The 17,274-nt window shown below is 45.1% G+C and overlaps 1 pseudogene; it reads right to left on the reverse strand.

Moving 5' to 3' along the window:
• Positions 1 to 6,589: 6,589 nt before the first annotated feature.
• Positions 6,590 to 7,628, reverse strand: LOC122152077 (annotated as a pseudogene).
• Positions 7,629 to 17,274: the final 9,646 nt, after the last annotated feature.

The following is a 17,274-nucleotide window of genomic DNA, read 5'->3' on the forward strand; positions in this document are numbered from 1 at the left end:
TCCAAATCTGCATCCTTTCCTTCAAGGCTCAGGGGTCCAAGATTATCTTCTGTGTCTGTTTTAATTGGTTTCCCTTTTCTTTGTTGAAGAGGGTCTGTGCAATCCTTCTGCCTAGTCCGCCATCTTGCCCCGCCTCTCGTGATCCATGATATTCTTAAACTTAGATTTCATAGCAAAATTAATCTTCTATTAACATTTGAAGAACAGGAACAACTCTGAGACCAGAAGAACTAGCTGGTGCCTGGCAACCAATGCCAACCACTCAGAAAGGGGTCGAAATTGGAGATCCTGGATAGAGTGGTAAGAAAAATGTGGACCAAAACTGAAAAACACATAAACAACTAGAAGTACTGGTCAGATAGAGACTGGTGAAACCCCCCCTATTCTATGGCCCCAGGTTAACTTTCAGGCCTAGAATTGGACTCACTCCCTCAGTTAGCTCTCAGCCAAACAGTAGAGAGGCCTATGAGTGGAACACCTGCCCCAGGGAGATGCACCCCCTGGAACAGTCAACCATGAGAGATCAGAAGGGCAGCATGCGCATAGCAGAAAACAACACAGACGGGATGGCAGAGGTATGAGGACACAGGGAAAGGGTAATCACGGGGAGGGGTGGGGGGGAGAGCTGTTTATTGTGAGGTTTGCAATCGGTGCCATGAAGCAAAATGTGTATGAACTGTTGGGAGTAAAACGAATCTGCTTTGTACATTTGCACCCAAGTCACAATAATTTTTTTTTCAACGGCTACTTGAAAGACAAATCACTATTTTCAAACAACAACAACAACTTGAAAGACAAATCACTCTTTTCAAGTAATACAGATTTTCCTTTTTAATTTTTTCTTTCTCAAATAAAAAAAAAAGAGAGAAGTAACATTTGAAAAGAACACCCACATATACATAGATAGATGATAGATAGACACACAGACATGTATGAAGTATAGAAAACAACTCATTGCCCTCTACTCAATCCTGACTTGTGGCACCTTGTGTTACAGAGTAGAGCTGCTCCCTAAGGTTTTCTTATGGAAGCAAGTCACCAGGGCTCACTTTCATAGCACTACTGGGGTGGTCTGAACTGCTAGCCTTCACATGAGTAGCTGAGAGCAAATCATTTGCACCAGTAATATGTATATACATACATGTGTGTGTGTATGTGTGTGTTTATTATAAACACACACACGCATACACATATATGTAACCCACTGTCATCAAATCGATTTTTACTTACAGAGACCCTATAGGACAGAATAGAACTGCCCCATAACCATACAGTTTCCAAGGCTGGAAATCTTCATGGGAGCCGGCTGCCTCATGTTTCTTCTGTGAAGTGGCTTGTGAGTTTGAATCACTGTCCTTTTATTGTTTGGCAGCCAAATACTTTAACCACTACACCACCAGAGCTCTTCCACTCTTCCAAAATCTCTCAAAAATATGATCCAATTACAACATCAGCTCAAAGTCCAAATCTCACCATCTAAATTAACTTCACGTGCCTATAATCTGGCCCTTGGTGGTAGTCCCTTCAGTATACCAACAGAGCACAATTTATCTGTATCTGTGGACCTCTCCAACAAAAGAGACAAGTTATCTGTTTCAGTGCACTCAATATATAATGGTAAGAGAGGCCTTGGATAACAATTATAGACAGTCCTGTTCAGAAAGAGGCAAAATGGGAAGTATAAAATGAGGCCCTGCCCAATAGGAGATTTGTATCTCACAGAGCAAGGACAGTCAGTTTGTTGATTGAATTTCAAAGCCTGAGAATTATCTTGGTTATCAGTTATAACCTGTTGGTTCTTTGTTCCACTCTTTGAGTAATTCTTAGTGACTTTTTTTTTTTAATGGAAGGCATCATGGGCTTGCAGTAACTCAAATCAGCTATTTAACAAACTGTGATCCAATCCCTAGGACAAGTACCTGGAACAGGTACCTCGCCTCTCCCGGAGGAGCGGTTCTCCCTAATTGGTCCTGTATGCAAGAATAATGGCTGAGAGCCCTGGTGCATCCCCGGCCTTTGTCGGTCAACTCTGAGACACACTCTGTGAGAGTCTGGCACCTGGTGTCCACTCCCACAGCCTGAGCTCACCCACCATTGTTGTTGTTGTTGTTATTTGCCGTCAAGTTGGCCCCGACTCATAGCGACCCCTCCTTGGGCTTCCGAGGCAGTATCACTACGGAAGTAGGATTGCCCAACCTTCCTTCCGAGGAGTGGCTGGTGGGTTTGAACCGCCAGCCTTCTGGTTAGCAGTCAAGTGCCTTAGCCACTATGCTACCAGAGCTCCCCACCCACCATTAGCTCAACTTAATCTTAAGTCCACTGAAGAACTCAAGTTTCCCAAATGCCCAAACACATTTGTCTCAGGGCATTGACACATCTTAACTGCTCTCACCTGCACCATCATCTCCTCACTGCTTTTTAGTTAGATCTCTGGGTTACCATGACACCACTCCAGCTTCACTCAGACTCTGTAACAAAAATAGTAACACCTTTAGCAATACCATTGTGTTTTCCAAAGGTCAAACTCTCATTGTTTAGCAAATAAATGAACCAATGAACAAATTATATAATTTATTAACAGTTAATTTATCCTCCATTATAGGCTAAATTAGGCAAATCTAAGTATGTATCTTAATTTTACAGAATAGCACTTAAAATGTATTTATCTTATGTCACATTCTGTATCTCTTTATCTTGAGCCCATAACTTCTACTGCTGAGATCTTCCATATTTCTAAAATAATAAGAATAACACTTATTCAGATGCCACTTTGTCTTGTTCTAGATCATAAAGAGATTACTGAATCTGTTCTACAGAATTGCAGAACTTGTACTCTTAAATATCATGTTGAAAAATAAATGCATAACTAAAATGACTCATTGACTAATATTCTGAAACTATTTAAACATTGATAAGAAAAAAGGGGAGGGAGGAGAGGGGAAGAAGGGGAGAGAACCAGACAACGAAAGAAGGGACTGAGGGAGAGAGGGAGGAAAATTTCCATGTCACCAAAGAAGAAAAATAATACGAAGATGATTTATTGTATGTTCGCATATGATGTGCATAACATGCATATAAAAGCAATGTGCCAGGAGGTTTCATGGTTTGTAAAATAACACACAATGTGCATGGTATTTATGTAAAGATGTAGTGCATTACGTTCCTTGCAGCCCAGTACTGGCCGCATAGCACTTAGAACGTTGACTGCCCACTTCAAGTACAGAGTGAAGTATCTGACAGACTCTACTGGGGGTGGGAAGAGCTGATGGCCTGAGACACACCCTCCCTGAGGCACTGGTGCCAGTCCTGGCTGCATCTGTGGGAGTGGAAAGTACTGGGGTCAGTATGATTTATTCCCTCAAACGCTTCAGGGCTATAACTCTCATATATTGATCTCGAGGGTTTGGTGTGGGCCCATCGACTGTAGGGGAATTCATAGTTTGGAGGATCAGTGTTGGGCCCTGGACTGGACTTCTGGGCCCTGCAAAGATTAAGCAGCACCTCCTTCTATGGTTGCTGTTGGTAGGGGCCATAGAGTCAGTTTGTTTCCTACCCTACATAAAACAATGAAAAGCCACCCTGTCTGTGCCATCACCATAGTATTGCCATGTTTGACCCCACTGTTAAAGGCACGGTATCAGTCCATCTCACTGAGGGTCTTCCTCTTTTTCGCTAAACCTCTATCATGCATGATGTCTCCATCTCCCATCAGTCTCCAGGGACTGATCCCACCTCAAAACTTGTCCAAAGTAAGTAAGACAAAGTCTCACCTTCCTTACTTCTAAGGAGCGTTCTGCTTGTACATCTTCCAAGAGAGATTTGCTCATTCTTCTGGCTGTCAACGGTATATTCAATCTTCTTTGCCAATACCATGATTCCTATGTATGAATTCTTCTTTGATATCCCTTATCCTTCTTTTCATCACCTGAGATAGGTTTTTGAGTAGTGATCAGAAAATGATCTGACGCAGGCAGGGAAGAGTCCAACAATGTGGGTTTCAAAGGAATTGACACCAGCCTTGTGTATCTGAGACACTTCACGTTCTTCACATGCAAAGTGAGACTGATAAGCCCTATCTCCCAGGACCTTGGAATGTATGTAATACATGTAAAGCAAGTGGCAGAATGCTTGTCAGATACTGAGTCTTTACAGAAGCCTGCTTTAATCTTGTTATGTTGATTAGTGATGATGTCAGGATGCCTCCCTCTTCTCTGAGAACTTTTGTTTTGTTTTCAAAATCCCTAGGAATCGAGGAATATGCAGTGCTCTCAAACCAAAAGAAACCAAACCAGTGAGGTCCATTCCACCCCCTGTACAGAGTCAAAGTGCATTCCACAGGGTTTTCAAGGCTGTGACCTTTTAAAGCAGATCATCAGTCCTCTGGGTGACTTTGAACTGCCAACCTTTGGTTACCAGTTGAGCATTTAAGGAGCTCTGGTGGTGCAGTGTCTCAAGCATTTGACTGCTAACCAGAAGTTTGGTGGTTCTAACCTACCAGCTGCTCTGTGAAAAGAAGACTGGGAAATCTACTTCTGGAAAGATTTAACTCCTCAGAAACCCAAAGGGAGTTACTATGACTCAGAATCCACTGGACGGTGGTGAGTTTATTTATTTATTTTAATGTTAGTGGAGCATTTGACTATTTGCATCACCCAGTACTTCCAATGCTGTAGGACAAAACTACCCAAAACATTTGAATGCTGCCTGACAAGTAAAACTAAGTACATTTTCCTCCTTTAGAGGATAGGTTATTTAATTTGGATGTGGGGGCATTTTCCTGAGCTGGATGGAACACAGAACTCCTGGAATTTGTGTCAAGGACTAAAGGCATCATATCACTTTCTTCCAGCCTCCCTTCCATCCAAACAACCCTATTTTCATTCATTTTAAGGCCCCTAAAATCTAGCCCTCCCTTTGTTGTTATTACATGTTGTCTGTCAATTTCCACTCATACTCAACCCATGTGACAGAGCAGAACTGCCCCATAGGATTTCCTAGGCTAATCCCAAAACCAAATCCATGGCCATTCAGTCAATTCCAGCTTGTAGCGACCCTGTAAAACAGAGTTAAACTTCCCCATGGGGTTTCCAAGTCTGCAAATCTTTAGGGAACCAGACTACCTCATCTTTTCCCTACAGAGCAGCTGGTGGTTCCCAACTGCTTACCTTTTGGCTAGCAGCCCAGTGCTTTAACCACTGCTCCACCAGGGCTCGTTTCCTAGGCATACAGTATGCCAAATTACACCCAAGACAACTTAATTTGAGTATCATTTGAAAGGAGTAGTCTCTTTCTCCCCCAGCCCAAAGCAAAGACTTCTAGTCCAATGGCTTCTTGACACTGATTTCAAGGGAGTTTTACCTGTATTTCTGAGAAACTCCCTGCACATGCCGTGCATAAAACACCCAGTTAGTGCATATGTTCAAGTGCACTGGGACAGGAGCACAGGACACCAGCCAGTCAGGCCCAGGTGGGCATTTCTCTCTGCTCTACCCACAATCCCAGAGCACCTATGAAGAACCATTCTCCATTCCAGGCTCAGTGTCTCAATGCTGAGACACATCATGGGAGTATCTGGCCATGCACACACCTTCCATAGCTACAACAGACCCCCACATCCTTCAAAGCCACCGCAGCCACCCACTCCTCCGTCCACGCAGCCTAATTTAAAAGGACCTCCCACTCAGGGTCTTGCAGGTTCCCAAAACCTCAACCCCAAACTGTCTTACCTCAGGGCATTTCTGCCTGCCCACTTTCATCTGGAAGCCCCCTCCTCACCCCTTTAGGCCTCAGAGTGTATCACCACCTCTTATGTGATAGCTGCTCTTGGAGTCTAAATAGTAGCGTAGTGCGTAAGGCACTTGACTGGTAAGCAGAAGACTGGTGGTTCAAACCCAACAGCCACTCCTTGGAAATAAGATGGGGCAATCTACGTCCATAGTGATACTGCCTCGGAAACCCAACGAGGGGTTGCTATCAGTCGGGTCCGACTTGACATCACACAACAACAGCAACAACATGTAATTAGTATTTGGGTGAACAAAAACAGGCAGTCTATAAGAGTAGGAATTATTTATGTTTTAATGTACCATGAATTCTTGAATAAATGATACACATCCATGTTTGTAGGTTTTAATTTCAAAGCAAAAAGTCCTAACACAAACTAAAAATGTATCACCTTTGACATTTTTTTAAGTAATTTTCCCCATTTTGGGATCCCAACTATTTTACTGTGGAGTTCTTTCATATTTCAACAAAAATTACTATTACAATCATATTTTCTTCAGGAACATTTTAAAAAAGTAAAGATTTTTCTATATATTTTACAAAACGATGCTAAAATTGACAAACAGAAGCAAATGTATTAATCACGTTATTCAGAAACGTACAATATAAAGCAAATAAAACTTGTAATACAAGAATATTATCTAAAAAAAATCCCCCCAAACTACATGTCTATATCCAAACTGCTCACGTAGAACAGGAACAAAAGAAGATATCTGTTTAATCCCCTACAGCTCAACGTTGACCTCCACTAATTAGAAGACTGAGAGCTCTCTTCAAGTGCAAAGTGAAGTGTCTGTCTAAGACTTCACAAGATACAGATATGGGAGGAGATGCTGGACTTTGCCATGGAATCTGCACTGGCGATGCCACGATTTCTAGCCCTGGCTGCAACTCTGGCCTGGGCTCTCTAAGCCTCATCTTTCAAAGCCTCCTCATACAGATCAGGGAAGGCACTGGGCACGCTATCATTGATCTTAGCCAAGACCTCCAAGACTTTCATCTTGGTGGCTTCAGCATGTGCTCTTGGACCCCACAGGAATTCACAGTGTGGGGGATCACTGTTGGGCACCTGCCAGTACTCAAGGTACTCTTCCTGCATCAAATCTTCAGTGAGAAGCTTCTTGGGCTCCCCAAAGATTAAATGCTGCCTCCCAGCATAGACCCCCAACATTCTCAGGAATTCCCCAATCTCCTCCTCAGTGGCCCGGTTACCTTTCATGAAGATCACGCCCAAGATACACATCAGAAACCCTGCTTTGGGCAACTCTATATCACCCCTGAAAATCCATCCACTGCTGATGCCCAATTGGCTGATGAGCTCATAGGAGGTACCTTAGGGGTTGGCTTCCTTCAATTCAAGGCCAAAGACCAGTTCCAAGTGCTCAGCGGTTCTCTTCAGGATCTCAGGGAAGTGCAGCTTGTACTTTTTGTTGATGGTCTTCAGTATGTTTACCTTCCTAATGGGCTCTTTCATTTTATATTCTCCATCAGGAACTCCACCAAAATTCTTACCTTCCTGGTTAGAGGCTCTTTGCTTGAGCTCTCAGTGGAAGTCGGCACCTGGGAGGGGCTGGGACTTTCCTCATCTTGGCTCTTGGCACCTCCACCAGATTTTTTGCATAGAAGAGCTACAGCAGGAGTGGTGGTAGCTGGGCTCTCTTAGACTCCTGCAAAATGCCAGCACAAGTGGAGCTCTGCAGAGTATCTCTCAAAGCAGGCGAGGAAGAGGGGGACCCCCCTTCCTCTGTTGCCATGGCCTGAGCACCCTGGAGACCCTGAGTTTTGCCTCAAACACGTTGGCATTTCTCACGGGCACAGAGCTTGCCCTTCTGGCCACGAGGCATGATGAGTGTCTTGAGAACCCTGCAGAGGGAGTGAGAATGAGCCTTAGGTCATAGCTTAATAGACATGACTGTGGCTTGCTGGGTCTGACAGCACATGAAATCACTGGGGATTTTTCTGTTTTTCAGAAGACATTTCGGATCATTATGTTAACTGTTGGCAAGGCCTGGGTTTCCTTCCCTCTGCTTCTCTGATGTTAATATCTTAAACCCTACCCCAAAAATCCATGGGAAGTAAATGAAGGAGAACATCAGCCCACCACCCCTGGCAAGGGACACCCAGTGGTGACAGTACATCTTAGAGTTCTACGGTGAATGGACTCACCAGTCCTCACTCAAGCCCGTCAGTATGACTCCAAGGAGGAACGAATTTTGGCCTTCTCTTGACATGCGACCACACCCTCAAAACAAAGGTGTCACTTCTCTGGGCTGTGAGGCACATGTCTGTCTGATCCCTATCCCTGGCCTCCGATGGCTGAAGGATTCATAGGTGCTCTCCTTGTATGGAATGGAAGATACCTGAATCCCTCAGGGTCCTTACCTTGACTTCTGGAATGACCTGGAAATCCTCCCTCTGGTGTCTGAAGACCATCCTCTTAGATGAAAGCCCCCACTTACAGAAACACCTAAGGATAAAATGAAGGGGCACCACAGACTTGAGTCCTGCCCTGAGCCTCCTAGGGCCAATCCCAGGGAGAGGACCTGGGGAGCCCCTGTGTACTGGAGTGTAGAGTCTTCTCAATCATCGCCTCCACTCCATATGTTGCTGTTGTTAGGTGCTGTCCAGCTGGCTCGGACTCATAGATACCCTCGTCACAATAGAACAAAACACTGCCTGGTCCATATAAACCAAAACCAAACTCACTGTCGTCCAGTCAGGTCCGACTCATAGCCATCCCTCCTTGGGTTTCCGAGGCGGTATCACTACGGAAATAGATTGCCCAACCTTCCTTCTGAGGAGCGGCTGGTGGGTTTAGGGCCTGGAATTTCTCCGTCTACTGGCCTGATACCAGTAGGCTCAGACCAAGGCCTTCATCCCCTGGACACTGAGGCCGACGTCAGGGGGTGTTGAGCCTATCAACCCAGCTTGAGGCCTCCCATGGCTGAGGGGCAGGGTGGGATGAGGTTCTGGGTCTCGTCTGTCCCGAGTGGGAATAGCCCAGCAGTTCTAACTCAGGATACTCACCTTGCCACCTGACAGGTCTTGCAGCGCCTTCTTCTGCCGAACAATACCTGCCTCTTTCACCTCGAGGCTTCACCCTCACCGCTTCGCACAGCTGACGTCCCAATGTCACTGCCGGCCACATCTGCATGGGCTCTACCATAATTTGCAGCTGGGGCAAAGTTCTGTGGGGCGCCCTCTTCCTGGATGTGTGGCTGGGATTGAAGGGGTTCTTTAAGAAGTCACGTGGTGATCTTTTATTGACACCTGGTAGGGCCTGGAACATCTCCCTCACTGTGCAAACTCAGCTAGCTTCAGAACAAGGCCCTCATTTCCTGCACACCCCTAGTTCAAAGTAAGAGGAGACTGAGACTACCAACCAAGGGGGGCCCTCCCAAGACCAACAGCAGTGGCCTGAGCTCTAAGCAGGGGGTGATGGAGGAGCTGAGATGATGAGCTTCTCAGGAGGTGGGGCTTTGTGGTGAACCACTCAGTTCTCACTCAGCATCTTACTTTGATTCCTACTAGGTGCTGGGCCTTGCTTGCTGAAAGTGAGGATGACTTAAGGCACCTACTGATGAAGGTTGAAGAATACAGTCTGCAGTATGGATTACGTCTCAATATAAAGAAAACAAAAATCCTCACAACTGGACCAATGAGCAGCATCACAATAAATGGAGAGAAGATTGAGGTTGTCAAAGAATTCACGTTGCTTGGTTCTACGATCGATGCCAACGGAAGCAGCAGTCAGGATATTAGACGACGTGTAGCATTGGGAAAGTCAATTGCGAAGGAACTGTTTCAAGTGCTGAGGAGCAAGGATATCTCCTTGAGGACTAAGGTGCGCCTGACACAAGCCATGGTATTTCCAATCGCCTCGTATGCATGTGAGAGCTGGACAATGAATAAGGAAGACCGAAGAAAAGTTGATGCTTTTGAGTTGTGGTGCTGGTGGAGAATGATGAAAGTACCATGGACTGCTAAAAGAACTAACAGATTTGTCCTGGAGGAAGTGCAGCCAGAATGCTCCTTGGAAGCAAGAATGGCCAGACTTCGTCTCACCTATTTTGGTCATGTTGTAAGAAGGGACCATTCCCTGAAGAAGGATGTCATGCTTGGTAGGGTGGAAGGTCGACGAAAGAGGGGGAGGCCTTCAACGAGATGGATTGACATGGTGGCTGCGATGATGGGCTCAAGTACAGCAGGGATTGTGGGGCTGGCGCGGGATCGGGCAGTGTTTCGTTCTGCTGTGCATGGGGTCGCTATGAGTCGGAAACGACTTGACGGCACTTAACAACAACAGGTGCTGGGCCACCTCTCTGTTGATCTCTGTCCACACCCCATCATTCCCTGAGACCAAAGACCAAAGACCGTTCCTTGAGACTCCTGATGTAGAACCATGGATACACCTCATCTGGTCGTTCCTGCCTAGGGTGCCCAGGGCCGGCTGCCACCCTGGAGGGGCTGGAGTGGTTTCATTATAGAGTTCCTTCTCTTCTGGGGTTGGAGCCCCTCAGTCCTCATTCAGGGACCTCACACTGATTTCTTTCAGGGCCTAAATTTGTCCCTAATCTGACTTCAGTTAATCCTCCCACTCCCAAAATTCTGAAAACCCCAAGCAGAAAGTGAGGGGGAGTCTTACCTGACAGCTATACCTGGGTTTCCTTGGCTGATGTCAGCGCTGTGGTACAAAGACTCAGGAACGTGTCCCTACCTTTACTGTGTGTGATCCCTCTCATACTAGCTATTCTATTTTACCCCATTCCTTACATTTGATTAGAATAATTATGAAAAAGGCCAGTCCTCATTCCCCAAACAGGTTTCAGATGGTTATTAGCACAATGTTTCCTGCCACACTGTCTAAACTAACCCAAACATTTATGGTCTCTTACTCCTGTGGTAATGCCACTTGTCCTCTAAGGTGCTGCTTCAGATTCTGTAGTGGGGCAGTAGAAATTCACTGTCACAAGCCACACTGGGAGGAAGCAAGGGTAGAAATACAATACTTTTCCTCCAACTGATTCTGTTGTTCATCTTTAATTGCAGGATACAGACGTGTTTCAACTTCAGGGCACACCCCTACCTGCACACATTCAGGTGTTCAACATAGACTTAGTGTCCCTTAGAGCTTTCACATTTGGGTTGTTTTGCGGTTGTTACTGATATTGTTCTTTCCTTATTACTTTTTTTCCTCCAGGGTTAATTTTGAACATGGGAAACAGCAGCCCGAGATTGGCTGTCATCTTGGCTCTTAGGGGTAAGGCTCTAAATCTGTAAACAATTAAAGAGCTATTGCTATCTTTAGTAGTCCCTGGGTGGCACAAAGCGTTCATCATGCTACCACCAACTGAAAGGTTGGCAGTTTGAATGCAGTCACAGGCACCTCAGAAGAAAGGCCTGGAGATCTTCTTCTAAAAGGTAGCAGCCTTGGAAACCCTACAGAGTAGCTCTACTCTGCACACATGAGGTTGCCATGAGTCAGAACTGATTCCAACAGCAACAAGCAGCAACAATATTGACATCCTTATAATATTCTCTTCCTCATCAATAAACATAGAATACTGCTTTATCTGAGGCTTCCTTTTCCTAAATCTAGCTCTGGTGGTGTAGTGCCTAAGGCATTTGACTTCTAACTAGAAGGCTAGTGGTTCAAACCCACCATCTACTCCTTGGAAGGAAGGTTGGACAATCTACTTCTGTAGTGATACCACCTCGGAAACCCAAAGAGGGGTTGCTATCAGTCAGATCCGACTCCATGGCTGTGAGTTTGGTTTGGTTTTGGTTTTTCCTAAATCTATCAGGAATTTATTATATTTGCCCCTACAAAGATAGACATTTCTCTTAGGTTTCATTTTAGGTGTATTTTATAGGTTGTTGGTATTGTGAATGGAATATTTCCATTACACGTTCTAATTAGTTATCTTTGTGTGTGTGTGTGTGTGTGTGTGTCCCAATACCTGATTTTATCATAGTGATTTTCTATACACCAACTTTCTGAAGTTCTTTATAAAAACCAAACCAAACACACTGCCATCCAGTTAGATCTCACTCATAGTGACCCCTCTTTGGGTTTCTCAAGAAGTATCACTACGGAAGTAGGATTGCCCAACCTTCCTTCCGAGGAGTGGCTGGAAGGTTGGGCAATCCTACTTCCGTAGTGATACTGCCTCGGAAACCCAAGGAGGGGTTGCTATGAGTCGGTGCCGACTCGACGGCACATAACAACAACAACAACATCACTACGGAAGTAAATTGCCCCATCTTCCTTCCATAGTGATACTGCCTTGGAAACCCAAGGAGGGGTCACTATGAGTCGGGTCTGACTCGACGGCACATAACAACAACAACAACATCGTTACAACTGGGGGCTAATCTCCTGCAAAAGACCTCTCTAAAGTGTTAAAGAGCAAAGATGGCATTTTGAAGACTAGGGGGCTTCTAACCCAAGCCATAGTCTTTTCACTCACCTAATGTGCATAAGAAAGCTGGACAATGACTAAGGAAGATCAAATAAGAACTGAAGCTTTTGAGTCATGGTGTTTGCTCTGGTTACCTAGTGCCGCTCTGACAAGAATATACCACAAATGGGATGGCTTGAACAAACAGGAGCTTATTCTCTTACAGTTTGGGAGGCTAGTAGTCCAAGTTCAAAGTGCCAGGCTCTCGGGGCTAGGTGAAAGCCCTTTGGCCTTGGGCTTCAGCTCTGCTTTCTGCTCCTGGCCCACTGACGCTAGAGGCTTTTCTTCACTCAGCTGCTGGCTGCTGAGGCTGACAAGCCCAGGGTTGACAAGTAACAAGGCACAGTCCTGATATCACCAAGCCACACAACAGGCAATTAATTCAAGCCCATTAAAAGTCCCAGTATTGGCAGAGCATGGCAGGCTGCTGAACAACAACTTGGCTACATGCAGGGTTCAAGCATGCCATGAGCTAGAGACCATTCTCAAAGCTGTTTCCTATGTACGGGAAGCAAACCACATACCCAAAGGCAGCTACTCAGTTGCCCACAGTAGATTCTACCATGGAGTTGATTACCAGTCTCATCATACTACATCATGTAGTATTCATGGGTAATACTACATGCAGCTGCCCAGCCACTCAACCAGGCCTAGCGAAGCTGACACACAAACTTAATCACAATTCTACCCCTTGTCAACTTGGCACCTATACAGATCTTCAGTGGGTGGTATATTTATAGATCTCCTCCACTGGCTGACTCCAATCCCCTAGTTCCTAAGTGGCAAACTCATCCCCTAGGCCTGGCGGCCCCTGTTCCTCTCCCTCTTGGGCATGGCAGCCCCGCCCCCTCACTCTTGGGCAGTGGCTTGACTCCATCCCACTGGCTCACATGAACAAGCAGCCCCACTCCAGAACCAAGTTGGTGAAGGTCTGGCTCTTTGAAACCTAGGGGGCTGTGGTGCTTCTACCCCCAAAGGCCTTGGTCCTACCCTTGAGGCTGAGGCAGTTCTGCTTCCTGTTTCCTTGGTCTCTCTGCTTCTGCCAATTAATGCAAAACGCAACCCACTCCGCAAGAAATCTTCCTGCCCCCAAGGACTCAACTTTCTTGCTTCATGGACCAACCAACCTGCTACTCCATTTCATGCCGGTCTTTTCTACCAATTCATGTCTGAAGGCAGCCCACTCTGCTAGAAAGCCACCTACACAATGGCACCCAGCTTTCTTCTCCATGGGCTGGTAAGCCTGTTGCTGTTTAATGCCGGTCTCTGGACTCTGCTACTGCCGTCTCTCATGCTGGTCTCTCTGCCAGTATATCTCAGCCAGTCTCATGGCTCTGCTGTTGCTGTCTTTTATGCCACATGCTGGGGTCACTCTGCCAGTGTCTCTGGTCAAGACGCACTCCAATCCTGTTTCCACATTTTAGGTACTTGTCAGAGCAGCATCCCACACTCTCGGTATATTCTGTTCTGGTGACCTAGTGCTGCTCTGACAAGAATACACCACAAATGGAATGGCTTGAACAAACAGGAGTTTATTCTCTTACAGTTTGGGAGGCTAGAAGTCCAACCTCAAAGTGTCAGGCTCTCGGGGCTAGGTGAAAGCCCCTCGGCCTTGGGCTTCAGCTCTACCTCCTGTTCCTGGCCCACTGAAGCTAGAGGCTTTTCTTCACTCAGCTGCTGGCTGCTGAGGCAGACAAGCCCAGGGTCGACAAATAAGAGGGCACTGTCCTGATATTACCAAACCACACGACAAGCCATTAATTCAACTCCATTAAAAGTCTCAACATTGGCAGAGCATGGCAGGCTGCTGAACACCAACTCGGCTACACACAGGGTTCAAGCATGCCATGATCTAGAGACCATTCTCAAAGCTGTTTCCTATATACGGGAAACAGACCACATACCCAAAGGCAGCTACTCAGCTACTCACAGTAGATTCAACCATGGAGTTGATTACCAGTCTCATCATGGGAAACACTACATCCAGCTGCCCAGCCTCTCAACCAGGCCTAGCCAAGTTGACACACAAACTTAACCACCACAGTATTGGAGAAGAATATTGAATATGCCATGGACTGCCACAAGAACACACAAATCTATCTTGGAAAAGTATAGCCACAGTGCTCCTTGGAAGTGAGGATGGTGAGACTTGTCTCCCACACTTTGGTCATTTTATGAGGAGGGACCAGTCCCTGGAGAAGGTTGTCATGTTTGGTAAAGTAGAGGGTCAGCAAAACAGGAAGACCCTCCACAAGATGGATTGACACAGTGGCTACAGCAATAGGCTCAGACATGACAAAGATTGTGAGGATGGTGCAGGACCAAGCAGTGTTTATTCTGTTAGGCGGAGGGTCTCTACGAGTCAGAAGTGACTCGAGGGCATCTAACAAGAACAACGGAGCTTTTAATCACTGTTCAGAAAAAGATATGCTGCTTTTTCCATCTCTTCACACTGAGGAGTATTTCTGTATCTTGTCTCCCTTTAGAAATTGAGATTTGTTTCTTTGCTGAATTCCCTTAAAATCTCCTTTGCCCCATAATTAAAATGTGATTTAAAGGTGCAGTAAGATTACAGTTAAGCTAGTTTTGACCTCCATACAATAAGCCCTTAGAATCTCAGTAATTTCTGATTTATGGTGCAGTTCCTCAGTATTAGTGATTGATATACTCAAATCACCACAATAACAATGACATTTGTATTTAGAATAATTTGCAGTTCCAAACATAAAAATTGTAGAGAATCATATTTCATGTTATCATGTGATTTTTTACACTAAATAATAAGAAACAAACTTGGTTAGTAGTTAACATAAACTTCTTGTCTATAACATTTACATGTCTGTCTGTCTGTCTATAATCTATTAGTTTATTAACCTCCTTAAATATTCTGCAGTCTGTGGTTGTTCTGCTTAATTGGCCAAATCTCACAAGTAGTTGCAAGCAGTTACAGGTGTTAGCTCACTAACTTTCTTAAATATTCCGCCTCTCTCCCCTTTCTTCTTCCTTTGGGCCTGCCCCAGGGCAGCCCTCCTGTGCTACCTTCCTGCCTAACAATCCAAGAAAAGGAGTGGAGGAATGCAGGCTTGCTCCCTGAGTCCTACCAAACCCTCTGGCACTGTGAGCCCTCCATGTACTGCTGCTATATGCCAAGTTTTACCAACTGTGAAATTAGCATTTTTACATCATAATATGACTTTTCTTCCCTAAAGGAGGATTAAAACATAAATTCTAAAAAACCTTCCAAAAAGAAATCCAACTAACCTGACAACTGAGTCCCATAGTTCAGAAGCAAGTTACTTTTCCCCCCCCCTCCCTTCGTGGCAGGATTAAAATATTTCTGGTTTCCTGCTCCAGATGCACAGTTTTAAAGGGGCAATAGATTGGGAGTCCCTCTTCCTCGTTCTTGTAGTTTTTTGCATTTTTTTGGCAGAAGTTTGAATGCTGTTATTCAGCATGTGAAGATCTTCATGCCAAAACCAAATCTCTTTTCCCTGTCTGATGAAATTGAAGGGTCCTGTCACCTTCCTAAGGAGCTCTGATGGCGTACTTGGGTAAGGCATCTGGCTGCTAACCAGACAATGGGTGGTTCAAAACCTACAAGCTGCTCTGCGGAAGGAAGATGAGGCAAGCTACTTCCATAAAAATTTACAGCCTTAGAAAACCAATGGTGGTCACTATGAGTCAGAATCGACTCAATGGCAGTGGGTTTGGGTTTGTTTTTTGTCACCTTCTTATCCCCAGATAAAGTGTATATTAGCTGACATAGGTACCACTCCACAGTGATTGAGTTATCAAGGATGCATAGCTAACAAGTTTTCTATAGATATTAAATTTAGAGATCACAGTATTTGTTGCCCACTCCCCTTTAACTGCAAAATTTAGATAGCCTGAAGGCTTAAAATATAAAAGAAACAGAGTAGATCCTAGCCTGTAATTGTTAGCTGCCACATAGTTGGCTCCCGACACACAGGGACCCTATGCCAAAAGAAATGCTGCCTGGTGCTGTGCCATCGTCATGACTGTTGCTGTGTTCCAGTCCACTATAGAGGCTAATGGGTATTTTGAGTGCCTTCCAACTGAGGGGGTCATCTTCCAGTACTATATCAGACAATAATTCTCTTGTGATCCATAGGCTTTTCGCTGGGTAATTTTGGCAGTAGATCACCAGGCCTTTCTTCCTAACCTCTCTTAGTGTGGAAACACCACTGAAACCTGTTCAGTGTCATAATAACACACAAGCCTGCACTGACAGATGAGTAGTAGCTGAGCATAGGTATACTGGCCAGGACTAGAACCCAGACTTCCTTCATCGAAGGTTATTATTCTGAGAAACAGACGCATCACATAGGGTGAATGTACAATGTATTGATTGACTAAACTGGAGCATTATTCTAGAAAGTTAAAGAAAGTGCTATTACTAATGAACCCAGGACATCAGGATGGGTGGTTCAAATGGTTAAGCACTTGGGTGTTAACCCAAAAGTTGGTGAGTGCACCCAGAATTTCCTCAGAAGAAAGGCCTGGTGGTGTGCCTTAAAAACTCAGTCATTGTAAACCCTGTGGAGTGTGGCTCTACTCTGACACATGTGGGGTCACCAGGAGTCAGAACTGACTCCACAGCAGCTGCTTTGTTGGTTTATCAGTGCAGAAGGGATCGTCCTGGGCAAATCTTAATTCAATACCCTGAACTCTGATGCTGTACTTACTAAACAAACTTTTGAATGCTAGTGGTCGTCCTAAAGAGTTTTGTGTACAAAGAGAATGTAATAATAATTCTCTCATTCAACAAGTATTTAATGGGCATAATACTAAAATTTTGCCTTTCTGGAATTTATAGTCTAGTGTAAAAACAAAGGCACTTGACTGCTAACCAGAAGGCTGGTGGTTCAAACTCACCAGCCACTCCTTGGAAGGAAGGTTGGGAAATCTACTTCTGTAGTGATATCGCCTCGGAAACCCAAGGAGGGCTCACTATGAGTTGGGTCCAATTTGATGACACATAACAACAAAAACAACAACAACAGTAAAA

Source organism: Orycteropus afer, unplaced genomic scaffold, assembly GCF_000298275.1.
Source record: "Orycteropus afer afer isolate SDZICR_OR568_19922 unplaced genomic scaffold, OryAfe1.0 scaffold01485, whole genome shotgun sequence".
Taxonomy (NCBI): domain Eukaryota; kingdom Metazoa; phylum Chordata; class Mammalia; order Tubulidentata; family Orycteropodidae; genus Orycteropus; species Orycteropus afer.